Here is a 14,221-nt window from a genome sequence, read left to right on the forward strand (position 1 = left end):
ATTAGAGGAACAGGGAGAGACCAGATAGAATGTCTACCCAACCATTGGTTGCATTATCTGCTATGTTTCACACCTATCTCATTAGAGCAGCATGGTTCCGATCATCCAACCGCCTCAACCCCAAGCCACCGTCATCCTTCGGCTTGCATACATGTTTCCAAGCCACTTTGTATGCACCTGAATCAGAGTGCCCCCACCAAAAAAACCGTGCCATCATACGCTCCAACTGTTAACACATTCCACAAATAACAAAATAGAAAATGGACAAACTGCCAATCCCTCCTCCCTCGCCCGCATCAGCCTCTCCCTTCCCTCTTCAGCTCCCCTGCCCCTACATCACCTCCCCCACTCTCCCTACAAGATTCTTTGAATTTACAAATTCTACACCTCCATTTGAAGCACCAAAATGATCTAAAATGACTGAAAAACAGATAGTAAAGTGAATTGTTACACTCATCATTGTGATGAGTTGAAGGACCCTTTGTAACTTTTTTTTTTTAATTTTGCATCTAGAACGGAAAAATGGACAAACTGCACCTCCCTCCTCCCTCGCCCGCATCAGCCTCCCTCTTCCCACTCTCTTCCCTCTTCAGCTCCGGCTCCCCTGCCCCTACATCTCCCACACCCCTCCCAATAAGATTCTTTTGAATTTGTTCTACACCACCCAATTCCGTTAACACATACCACAAATAACAAATAGAAAATGGACGGTCTTCCATTCGTCACCCGGTCTAATCCGGATTTGATGATAACCACTTCGTTGGTCGATCTTGGAAAAGACTTTCGCCCCAGTCAACATGTCGAGCATATCGTCAAGCCGGGAAAGCGAGACTTTCTGCTAATCTTGTTGATGGCACGGCTGTCCACACACATTTGAAATGATCCACCCTAACCTAGGCTCCCTCTAGGGGAGCCCCTAGGGACATTCTCTGGTAAACGTGGATGACCGATATCCACGTACTTGTATAGCCACATCTACAAGTGAGAGTAAGATCATGATCAGTTCAAGGATATGGAAGAAGTTCAGTCCGCAGCATTATAAGCGAGCAAAAGTACCTAGATGATGTATTAAAAGCCGTAGATGGAGAAGCAACCTCACAGATTTGGGGCCAAAAGCGGTTAGCGGTGACCATTGAATAAGTCTCTTCAGCTTGAGTTGGGTTAAAGGCACGGAATGTATTTGCACTGTCACCATCTTCGAATAAAGTATTTTCTACAATAGCACCATCGCCCCCATATAGCGAAAAGAAAGCACATTCCACACAAGAGACGCCTTCCGGAAACTATGTGTTCAGTGCGCCACACATATGCGAAAAATCATGGACACTGAGTCTAACTCTATTTGTTCTTGCAGAGCGAACACTCCCTGACGGTTAAAGTCCTGGTAAGGAGTCTCGAACAAAGGAAGGAAGATGAGGCTAAGCAGTAGAATATAGTAAGCATAGAGCAAGCTGACTTTCTAGCCCACTAGAAAGCCAAGTGGGGGAGAGCGCGAGGACACGCGCACAACCCCCTTGTGGGCTCCGTAGCAGGCCATCAATCTATCTCTTGTCTCAAATTCAGTCTGATTCCCGGCTCCTAGGCTTTCCACCCTATTTAGAGATGCGATGAGCCAAGCGCGTGCAGTTGGGGTAGGTGGGGTAGCTAAAGCTACCTTCCGTGTCTGTAACCGGCTACGTCAATCAAACTACTCGATTCCTTTGGACCATGGATCTGCAGGGTCCCAAATGAATTGGCTTATTCAAAAAAAGCCTTGTTCTTTGGAAGAGCTATCTCGTGTCTGGTACTACATGGTTCCACTCTGCAAGAACTCCGAATCATTCTCTTGAAGCTCATACTCTTTATGATTCACTGGATTGGAAAGGAATGAATGAAGAGTCAGTTGAATCTATAAAAAACCCTAACCCCTCATTCTCGATGAACAGTGGATAGAACAGCGGAGCAGATGAAGAGAAAAGAAAAGGATTTTATTGTATTGAAGAGGTGGTTTATTTATCACACCTGTTCATTTGGGATCATATCATCCTCCAGATAAAGAAAGGGCAAGAGTCAAAGAAAGGATGGTGAGTCAAATCAAGATTTTTCTGGTCCTCTATCTCAAATCACAAAAATCAAATAGAGGCCAAAGATACCAGAGCAATGCCGTATCAGACTACTCGCCGCTACTACGGGAATCGGTTTTTCTTTCTTTTCCTCTAGCTACTAAGATGTTTCAGTTCCCCAGGTTGTCTCTTGCCTGCCCATGGATTCAGCAGTAGTTCGAAAGGTTGACCTATTCGGGAATCTTCGGATCTATGCTTATTTTCAACTCCCCGAAGCATTTCTAAAAAATTCTATGGTCAATGGAATGAATCATGAAAGCCGAAAAGATTCTTCGGATCTAGTCATACCATTACATTATATTGAATATTGACAATTCCAAAAAACTGTTCATACTATGAGATGAGCATAGTATGATGGCAGTCAGGCAGGTACGCCCCCATCGTCTAGCGGTTTATAAAAAAGTTTAAAATTTCAATTTATTTTATAATTAACTAAAATAAAATGTAAAATTATAATAATGTTATTATGTGATTATGTAAAATTGTATCAATTTCTGTGATATTATAGGTAATTTGTATGGAATTGAATTTGTAATTTTTTTCTTCTTCCCTGGAAGAGTTGTAAGGAGAAGTAATGAACACATTTATGTGTGACATCTTAGGGCATAAAGCATACATTTTACCACATTGGACAGAGTTACCTGGTGCTTTCTTGTGCGTTTCAGGTTTTTGGACTATTTATTGCTATTCTGGACTATCGGAGGCTACATCTCCAAAGTTACACGTAAAGTTGCCCAATATTTTTGCATGGCTGTAAAGATGACTAAATTTGGAATAGGTTGGACGTGACAGAACGCAAGTACGCATTCGTCTAGGCCACTGTATAGTCAATTATTCTTTTCAGCCCAAAAAATAATAATGGGCCAGAAATGAGCCGAAACGCAAGCCCGGGCCAATTTGAATTTTTGGAGATTTATATTTGGCATCGAGGAAGACGATTGTGATCAAGGGTTGAGATCCTGTCAAGCATTTATCTCTTTTTGCATTTTTTTACTATTGGAGGAGAGAGAAAAGCCACATGGGACCTACACCTGTTCACATGTGACCAAGGGTAGGATGGGAATAGGTCTCACTGAAGCTACCAAGGACAAAGGAGGAATTTCATATCCAAATTAGAAATATAGTGGGCTGCAAGCAAGGATCGGCCAAGATGGGAGAAATAGTAGGAGAGATAGGACGAAAAGAGATTAAAAAAAAAAGAAAAAAGAAAACAAAAAGAAGAGATAATCTCTCTCCCTCTTTCCTAATCCATCTCTCTCTCTCCCACTCACGGCCTCTCTCTTCCTCCCTCTTTCCTAATCCATCTCTTTCTCCCTCCTACTCACGGCTCTCACCACCTCTCCCCTATTTATTTATTTACTTTTTTTTTTCTTTTTTTTTCTCTCTCTTCCATCTCAATTCCCACTCACATTCCATCTCTCACTCCACGATTCTCTCTCCCATCTCTAGTTCTTCTTTCTACTAAAACCCTTTTACTAATATCTCTCCCTTAAATTTCCCTATTTTATCTCCTCCCTCCCACGTTATCCTCTCTCCCATATTTTCCTTTTTTATTCTTTTCTATTTTATTCCCTTATTTCTTTTTATGTGGTTAGTATGTGTGGCTGCAAATTTATTCCTTTCAATTCGCTTTAGTTTGATAGGTTAGATGCTCATGTGTTGGGACGCCAATTTAATTCCTTAATTTTGTTAGATGCTTATGAGTTAGGATGCAATAATTTTCATTAGTTTAATTAGTTTAATTTAACACTTTAATTTGGTTCACTTTGCATTACTTTTAAGTTAGTTAAATAAAGTGGCGTATATCTCCTCGTGTTCGACCCATAGCTACAATTGACCCGTACGCTTGCGATTTTATTTTAAACTCAAACAAGTTTTTGGCGCCGTTGCCGGGGAGATTATTGTCCATTTTATTTTTCTGATTTTTTAAGTAGTTCGAAGTATTTTAGTTTATTATTTTCTCTTCTTTTTTGACACCAAAAAAAAAAATCAATTTTTGAAAACCTCTTCTTGTTTCTCTTCTGTTTCAAATAGTGTGCGCCCAATCTAAAGTCCTTCATATGCTCCAACCCTCCATCTTTTGGTGTCCCTCATAGGATTAAGTTACCTATGATGCTACATTTTGACCTGGTGGGGTGGATTGGCATGTGACTTATCTTTGGAGGTGACTACTCTTGATAACAGGAAAGCGACATAGTGAGAGCATTGGAAACATAAACGTATAGTAGACTTCCACTCTACATTAGAATCCTCATAGAGTCGCCCGTAGGTGGCTATAGAAGACTATACAGGTTCCCTTGCTGTCAACCTATATGGCATCCGTACAGCTTTAAAACCATTGTTTCGATTTTTGAGGGATAGATGAACTATCTACCTTAGGCTCCCTCTTGGTTTTAGTATTTTTATTTTTATTTTTATTTTTTTTAAGTCGTTTATTTTTCTTTAATTTTTCTAAAGGAGACCTCATATCTAGGTGGCTACAATGTGGACTCGTGATTCAAGTAAACGTCTTATTAGAAAACCACCTTCTCCACCACCTTTGACCCCACCTACCACCATGGTAGACCAACAACCCAAGACTCTTAAGGAGAGGTTTTACCCTACCAAGGCTGCACAACCCTCTTGCATCAATCTGCCTATTGCTACAGGCAACAACTATGAACTCAAAACCAACTTCATTAGCATACTACCCCACTTCTATGGGATGACCAATGAAGATGCATATCTCTTCCTTAGGAAATTTGAGGAAGTCTGTGTTCTAATTAAGGTTCAAAATTTAACAGATGATGTAGTGAGGCTGAGGTTTATAAACTTTGCCTTGAAGGACCAGGCCAAGAAGTGGCTCTGTGGACTGCCAACAAACTCCATTAATACATGGGATGAGTTCACCATTGTCTTCTTGAGAAAATTCTTTCCTCTTCACAAGACCAATAAGCTTAAGAGTGACATCCTCCAATTCAGGCAGAAACCACATGAGTCCTTCTCTAAGTTCATGGAGAGATTCAAGGACCTCCTTTTAGAATTCCCTCACCATGGTATTGATTTTGGCAGCTTTGCCAAATTATTTATGAAGGCATAGAATTTCAAACCAAGCAGCTTTTAGAATCTATGTGTCCTGTAGGCTTTACCTCTTTTTTTGATGAGAATGAGGCATGGACATTCTTGAACAACTTGGATAAAAATACTAGGGAGTGGGAACCTTCCCAAGAGGCTGAAAGGACCACTAAGGGATATCTCATAGAGGGTGTTCCGGCCAAAGAGACCAAACTTGACAGCCTCATCAAAAGGTTGGAGTCCCTAATGCCTAAAGAGCCTATGCTAGTTAACCAGGCCAACCATGTGTCAATATGCAGTTGGTGTCAAAACCCTGGACATCTTTTAGAGGAATGCCCCAACACCTTTATGGGTAATTCCAATATTGAGAATATAAGTGCCCTCTACCAAAACAATCCATATAGCAACACTTTCAACCCAGGATGGAGAAATCACCCCAATTTCTCCTGGACTTAAGGAAACCAAGCAGGCCCATCCAACTGTCACAATCAAGGCCAGCTTGGTCTCCAAAGGCCCAACTATGCACCACAAAGCCAAGGTATGTCTCCTCTGCCCTTCCCCCCTCGTCCTCATCTAGGACCTTCTATTAATTCTGCTAGGCCACCTCTCCTTGCTCCTTATCAGCCATCCCCAGGGTTTATAAATACAGGAGAGGCAACAAGAATGAGTGAGATGGAGAACAAGATAGCCTTTCTCATGACCGGTCAAAATAATATGGAGAAGCAACTCACCCAGCTTGTCATAATCCTGCATGAGAGAAAAATAGGAAAGTTACCTAGCCAACCTGAGCCAAATCCTAGGCATCATGTTCGTATTCAGTAAGGTACCCAAGCTCCTCCACCCAATGTTGCAGCATAAGGCCAACAGCATCAAGGGCCCTCCAATCAGGTAAATGCAATATATGTTTTGCGGAGTGGCCATGAGTATCAATAGGTTAGTAAACCTCCATCTCTACCATCTTATACTCCTGTTGATTCTCCTCCTTCTGATGAGACCATTGAAGTGCCTACGGTTCCTGGTTCGTCTGATGAACCTGAAGTAATTCCAAATGATTTGGTTGAGGAAACCAAAGATTATTCTGTTGAGAAAGTGAAAGAGACCACCCCTGAGAGAGTTTATACCCCACCTGCCCCTTTTCCAAATAGGTTGGTTAGCAAGAAGTCTCCTTCTGTGGAGAAAATTTTGGATATTTTTAAACAGGTTTAGGTAAATATCCCTTTGTTGGATGCCATTGGCCAGATCCCTGTTTATACTAAAGTCCTCAAAGACTTATGCACCCAAAAGCGGACCACCAATGTGCCTAAAAAGGCATTCTTGGCTGCTAACATTAGTTCACTCATCTCACAGCTAGTAGCAGCCAAACATAAGGATCCTGGAAGCCCCACCATCTCTTGCACTATAGGTAGTACCACTATTGATCATTCCTTATTGGACCTTGGTGCAAGTGTGAACCTTTTACCCTTTCATGTCTACCAACAATTGGGATTGGGAGAGCTAAAACGGACTAAAATCACTCTTTAGCTTGCAGATCGGTTGATTAAAGTTCTTAAGGGAATGATTGAGGATGTCCTGTTGAAGGTTGGGGAATTTATTTTTCCTGTGGATTTTATTGTTTTAGATACCCAACCTACTGCCAACTTTAAGGACCAAATCCCCATCATCTTGGGTAGGCCATTCCTAGCTACCAGTAATGCTCTAATCAATTGCAGGAATGGACTTATGAAGTTATCTTTTGGTAATACTTCTGTTGACTTTAATGTGTTTAGGTTGGGCAAGCAACCTGATATGGATGAAGAGGTACATATGCTTCAGGGATTTCTCGATGATATTGATACTTTCTTTGAAATTGATTTTGATTCGAGATTTCAAGAATGTATGCAGGAATTGGAAGGTGTTGATGATACCCCCTTATCTGAGATCTGGAGCATCCAACCACCTTTGGAGCCCCTTGGACCCCTATCCACCTTCATTCCCAAACCCTCTATTATTGAGCCCCCCCCCCCCCCATTAGAGTTGAAGGCATTGCCCTCCAACCTTAAGTATGCCTTCCTAGGACAAGATCATACTCTCCCTATTATTATTGCTTCTGATTTGACTTCTATTCAAGAAAAAGAGTTGATTAAGCTTCTAAAGGACCATAAGGAAGCCATAGGTTGGATCATGTCAGACCTCAAAGGTATTAGCCCCTCCATTACTCAATATCATATTCATCTGATGGAGAGTTTCAAACCTTCTAGGGAACCCCAAAGGAGGGCTAATCCTGTCATGAAAGAGGAAATTAAGAAAAAGATCCTAAAGTACTTGGATCATGGCATAATTTATCCTATTTCTGATAGCCAATGGATGAGTCATGTATAGGTTATGCCAAAGAAAGGAAAAGTCACTGTAGTTGAGAATGCCAATAATGAATTGATTCCAACCCGTATCCAAACGGGGTAGAGAGTGTGCATTGACTATAGGAAATTGAATGCGGCAACTTGGAAGAGCCACTTCCCCTTGCCTTTTATTAATCAGATGTTAGAGAGACTAGCTGACCATGAATATTATTATTTTCTTGATGGTTATACAGGCTACAACCAAATCCCTATTGCTTTAGAGGACCAACATAAGACCACTTTCACATGCCCTTATGGAACTTTTGCTTACTGGCGTATGCTTTTTGGGCTTTGCAATGCCCCTGCTACGTTCCAAAGGTGCATGATGGGTATCTTTTCTGATATGGTAGAGCACTTCCTAGAGGTGTTTATGGATGATTTTTCTATTCATGGCTCTAACTTTTCTAATTGCTTGCATCAGCTCTCTTTGGTTCTTAAAAGATGCATAGAAAAGAACTTGGTCCTGAATTGGGAGAAGTGCCACTTCATGGTGAAGCAAGGCATAGTTCTTGGTCACATTGTGTCCAAAGAAGGGATCAAGTTTGATAGATCTAAGGTGGACCTTATTGCCAATTTACCACCACCCAAGAGTGTGAATGACATTAGATCTTTTCTTGGCCATGCAGGTTTTATAGAAGATTCATCAATGATTTTAGCCAGATAACTAGACCTCTCACCTCTCTTTTGGCAAAGGACTGCCCATTTAATTTCTCTCCTGAGTGTTATGAGAGTTTTAAGCAATTGAAAAGAGCATTGACCTCAGCCCCCATTATGCAAGCTCCAAAATGGACAGTGCCATTTGAGCTTATGTGTGATGCCTCTGATTTTGCTATAGGGGTTGTTCTTAGGCAAAGAATCAACAAATTGCCCCATGTGATTTATTATGCAAGTAGGACTCTTAATGATGCACAACTTAATTATACCACCACTGAGAAAGAATTTTTAGCTGTTGTGTTTGCTTTAGAGAAGTTTAAGCCCTACTTGATTGGATCACATGTGATTGTTTATACTGACCATGCAGCTATCAAATATCTTGTGCATAAAAAAGATGCTAAGGCTCGCCTCATTAGGTGGGTCCTTTTCTTGCAAGAATTTGATCTTGAAATTAGGGATAAGAAAGGGTGTAAAAATCTAGTTACAGACCATCTATCCCGGCTACCTAATTCTTTGACTGTTGATTCTCCAGTCAACGAGAACTTTCCTAATGAGTATCTGATGGCAGTGTCTAGTGAACCATGGTTTGCTGATATTGTCAATTATCTGGTTACTGGTGTGACACCTGCACATTGGTCCACCCAAGATAAGAATCGTTTCTTTTCACAGGTTAAATATTTCTTTTGGGACGATCCTTATCTTTTAAGGCTTGTCCAGATCAAGTAATCCGGAGATGTGTTCCTGATCATGAGCAATAATCTATCTTATCTTTTTGTCATGATCAGACTTGTGGAGGCCAATTTGGGCCTAATAAGACTGCGACCAAGGTTTTGCAGTGTGGATTTTATTGGCCTAGTCTGTTTAAAGACGCTTTTACTTATTGCAAGGCATGTCCTTCATGCCAACCCTTAGGGCATCTCACTAGGAGAAATATGATGCCCCTCAACCCAATTCTAGTAGTTGAGGTGTTTGATGTATGGGGTATTGATTTCATGGGGCCTTTCCCTAACTCTTTTGGTAACCTATACATATTACTTGCTGTGGACTATGTGTCCAAATGGATTGAGGCAGTTGCTTTTAAGACCAATGACCACAAGGTGGTTATGAAATTTCTGAAGGAGAACATCTTCGCCCATTTTGGTACTCCCCGTGCTATCATTAGTGATCGGGGCAAGCATTTTTGTAATCGACCCTTTGAGGCTCTCATGAGAAAGTATGGTGTCATCCATAAGTTGGCCACACCCTACTATCCCCAGACTAGTGGCCAGGTTGAGGTTTCAAATAGGCAAATAAAGCAAATTCTTGAGAAAACCATCAACCCGAACTACAAGGATTGGTCTAATCGGTTGATAGGTGCTTTTTGGGCCCATAGGACAGCCTTGAAGACCAATCTTGGTTAATCTCCATACCATCTGGTGTATGGAAAGGTATGTCACTTACCTGTTGAGCTTGAGTACAAGGCATTTTGGGCTATCAAGAAGCTTAACTTTGACCTACCCACTGCAGGTGCCCATAGGAAACTCCAACTATCTGAGTTGGAAGAGCTTAGGAATGAGGCATATGAGAATGCCCGGATTTACAAGGCAAAAACCAAGGTTTTCCATGATAGGAATATTTTGAGAAAAACTTTTGAGGTAGGCCAGAAAGTTTTGTTGTACAATTCTCGTTTGCACATCTTTTCAGGTAAGTTGCGCTCTAGATGGGATGGCCCCTATATAGTTCAGATTGTCTATCCTCATGGGGTTGTTGAAGTCCTCATTCCAAGTACATGAGCTACTTTCAAGGTAAATGGCTAACGTTTGAAGCCATACATTGAGATGCCTACTCCAGTTGAGGAAGAGGTCATGGATCTCCATGAGCCTTTTTACCTTAACCACTAATATCCTAGTATGTATCCCCTCCCTTGTCTTTATTCTTTCTTTTCTGTATGCATTGAGGACATTGCATGAATTAAGTGTGGGGGGTGTCTTGGACTTTATTTGTGAATTTTATGAATTTTGATTGTCGCGGTAGTTTGGTTTTGTGCATAAGTCTCTTTGATTACGAAATGAGAGAAAGAGGGAATTAGGTGCCCTAGCATGCGAAATAATAAAAAATCCCTTTTCAAGAATGGTAGTTGGTTTGTATCCGATGATGGGGATTGAGTTTGAAAATATGAGTGCTACCTCATTGGAAGGTTAGATTTCCTCTATGTGTTTATAGACCATTTGATCTTTTGGCTAGTAATTGAGACCAATTTGTTTATGGCAAGGCAAGGCATGAAAGTGAATGAAAAAAAAAAAAAAAAAAAAAAATAGAAAGGAAAGTGGAATTCCTTGGGATTAGACAGGGCACTGTGCCTCATGAAGCAGGGTGACTTGATCGAAACTCCTTGGAAGGAAACTAAAAAAAAAACTCTTGCATCAATGTCTCAAAGTCTTTACAAATATATGCAAAAAGCAAAGCTACCAAGTATTTGGGTGTTTGGTATATGCTCCACCATATCATTCAGAGAACAGTAGTAGAGTAGAAATAGAGTTCTTGGGTGAAAAAAAAAAAAAAAGAGAAGTTTTTGCCTTAATGCCTGAAAAGAAAGTATGGTAAAAAATGCTCAATGTCTGAGTCTTTGGTTCCATCTATGCTCTGGGGGGTTTACTTGAAGGTGAGTAGTGTTCAGAAGATAAGAGGAGATCCCTTAATCTTGATATATGCTAGTTGCTTGAATTGATGTGGGGTGATAAAATTCAAGTGTGGGGCAACCTTTGGCTCCTTGATCTTTGGTTGAGTATTTCTTTGAGATTGTGTGCACTATCTTACTTATGCCATGAGAAAAAATTTACATCATTTTTACTTTATTGAATTTTGGGTGTATATTCACTGCAAACACCCACGAGACACAACTCGTCCACTAGGGGTAACCTAGGGGTTTAAAGGCTTGTTGCACATGCTAAGTGCAACCATGATTCCTACGAAAGTGAGTTAGGATTTTTTGCATTCTAGATTAGTTTTTCTTTTTGTTTACTTGAGGACAAGTAGCATTCAAGTGTGGGGGAATCTGATGAGCACATTTATGTGTGAAATTTTAGGGCATAAAGCATACATTTTACCACATTGGACAGAGTTACTTGATGCTTTCTTGTACGTTTCAAGTTTTTGGACTATTTATTGCTATTCTGGACTATCGGAGGCTACATCTCCAAAGTTACACGTAAAGTTGCCCAATATTTTTGCATGGCTGTAAAGAGGACTAAATTTGGAGCAGGTTGGAAGTGACGAAACGCAAGTACACATTCGTCTAGGCCACCGTATAGTCAATTATTCTTTTCAGCCCAAGAAATGATAATGGGCCAGAAATGAGCCGAAACGCAAGCCCGGGCCAGTTTGAATTTTTTGAGATTTATATTTGGCATCGAGGAAGACGATTATGATCAAGGGTTGAGATCCTCTCAAGCATTTACCTCTTTTTGCATTTTTTTTACTATTGGAGGAGAGAGAAAAGCCACATGTGACCTACACCTGTTCACATGTGACCAAGGGTAGGATGGGAATAGGTCTCACTGAAGCTACCAAGGACAAAGGAGGAATTTCATATCCAAATTAGAAGTTTAGTGGGCAGCAAGCAAGGATCGGCCAAGATGGAAGAAATAGTAGGAGAGATAGGACGAAAAGAGATTAAAAGAAAAAGAAAAAAGAAAACAAAAAGAAGGGATAATCTCTCTCCCTCTTTCCTAATCCATCTCTCTCTCTCCCACTCACGGCCTCTCTCTTTCTCTCTCTTTCCTAATCCATCTCTTCTCCCTCCTACTCACGGCTCTCACCACCTCTCCCCTATTTATTTATTTACTTTTTTTCTTTCTTTTTTTTTCTCTCTCTTCCATCTCAATTCCCACTCACATTCCATCTCTCACTCCACGATTCTCTCTCCCATCTCTAGTTATTCTCTCTACTAAAATCCTTTTACTAATATCTCTCCCTTAAATTTCCCTATTTTATCTCCTCCCTCCCACGTTATCCTCTCTCCCATATTTTTCTTTTTTATTCTTTTCTATTTTATCTCCTCATTTTCTTCTCTCTCCTAAAATCTCTCCCACTCTTTTATTTTCCTTGGGACTCAAGCACTTTGTAAAGAACAAAAAGAAGGATAAGAGAATATTTTATGAGGAGATTCTCTCCACCTTCCACGATTTTAGAAGGAGGGACTCCTCCCAAAACGTGGAACCCCCCCCCCCTCTTCTCCCCTTTCCCCTATAAATTCCCCCTTTTTCTCTTCTAAAATAATTCATTCAATTAGTGAAATTTTCTCTTCTTCTCTTTCAATTTGTGATTTTTTTTTGCTTTCTAGTTCTAGTTCTAGTTCAGTTTTTTTTAGTTATTTTTAGTGCAATTTTGAATTCATTCAATGAGTGAAATTTCTTCTCTTCTTTTCTTTCTAATTTGTGATTTTTGGCTTTTCTAAGTTCTAGTTTACTTTTATGATTTTTAGTTAATGGTTGTAATAGGTTCAATTTATGCTTTAATTTCAATTTAAGTCTTCAATTGGGTTGTAATTTCTTAATTCTAGTTTAGGTTTTAAGCCTTCTAGTCTAAGTTCTTGAGTTGATGACAAGACTTGACGATTTAGAAGAACAGGTCATGGTAAGTTTATGCAAGTATTCAAGCTTTTCAGTTACATTCATGCAAGCACATCTAGGTTTTACTAACTAAACTCTCAATCTCATTCTCCCTCTGCTCTATCTCTCTCTCTCTTCTTCTTCTTCTCCCTCTATTTCTTTTATTTTTTTTATATGGTTGTGGTTTGTGGATGCACTTTTATTCCCTTATTTCTTTTTATGTGGTTAGTATGTGTAGTTGCAAATTTATTCCTTTCAATTCGCTTTAGTTTGATAGGTTAGATGCTCATGTGTTAGGACGTCGGTTTAATTCCTTAATTTTGTTAGATGCTTATGAGTTAGGATGCAATAATTTTTGTTAGTTTAATTAGTTTAATTTAACACTTTAATTTGGTTCACTTTGCATTACTTTTAAGTTAGTTAAATAGAGTGGCGTATATCTCCTCGTGTTCGAGCCGTAGCTACAATTGACCCGTATGCTTGCGGTTTTATTTTAAACTGAAACAAGAACCTACTCTGTAAACACAATCAATAAAGAGTTCTGTTAGCGGTCTTCAATGAACAGAAGCAGGCTAGTAACAGATTAACAGATGAAGCCCACGGAGTGGTAATGGTAAACGATCCCTAGTCTGATAGCTTCAGTTAGTAGTTTAAAAGCTATGTTTTGAGTGTGAGTTCCTCTTTCGACACAATAATAAGCAGTGTTGTTACCGTGTCCAGTATCGACAATGCAGTCTACAGATGTGGGCACAGTATGTTATCCCGTCCTCCAGTTGCTACAGCTAGTGTTATCTCGCACAATAGCCCTTTGGTGCATTAGGGTTATGATATGAGGAAGAGCATGCCGGACTTCAAGGGAGAGGGTTGAGTCGGCGGCCCAATGAGCTCTAGCACAATGGATGAAGTCTTATCGCTTTAGAGTCGGTAACCTCTTTCTTTAGTAGTAATAAGCAGGAGCGAGAGGGAAGAATCATTTCTATAACTTATCATTATTAATGGGGTTAGGGGATCTAATCTCATATGCTTAAGAATGGATTTTTCTTGAAACTCTTAGACTTTGTACGAGATCATCAAAAAACGGAGTTTAAAATCCAAGATCTTACCCTTTCCATTTCACTTTTATTGTTTGGGTTTATGACCAATGGAAGTCAAAGACGAGTCAGATGATACACCATCAAATGATTGTATAAGGAAAATGGTAGGTTATAGAAAAGAATGAAAAATTCAATGAAATTTTTTATTGGATCTGGGATACTATTTTGGATTCAGTATGGAAGCTCCCAAGCAGTGGGAGGAGACCAGGGCTCTGACCGCGTGCCTGTTGAAGAATGAGCCGACGACTCATAGACAGTGGCTTGGTTAAGGGAACCCACCGGAGCCGTAGCAAAAGCGAGTCTTCATAGGGCAATTGTCACTACTTATGGAATCCAAATCTGTAGAATCACTC

At 40.2% G+C, this 14,221-nt stretch overlaps 1 long non-coding RNA gene across 1 annotated transcript; it reads right to left on the reverse strand.

Annotated features, from left to right (window-relative positions):
- Positions 1 to 2,188: 2,188 nt before the first annotated feature.
- On the reverse strand, positions 2,189 to 13,867 carry LOC122646572. Its single transcript, XR_006330651.1, has 3 exons — positions 13,854 to 13,867; positions 10,925 to 10,930; positions 2,189 to 2,297 (listed from the first exon to the last, which is right to left on the reverse strand). It is a non-coding gene; the product is annotated as an uncharacterized LOC122646572 (long non-coding RNA).
- Positions 13,868 to 14,221: the final 354 nt, after the last annotated feature.

Source organism: Telopea speciosissima, chromosome 11 (genome assembly GCF_018873765.1).
Source record: "Telopea speciosissima isolate NSW1024214 ecotype Mountain lineage chromosome 11, Tspe_v1, whole genome shotgun sequence".
NCBI lineage: Eukaryota > Viridiplantae > Streptophyta > Magnoliopsida > Proteales > Proteaceae > Telopea > Telopea speciosissima.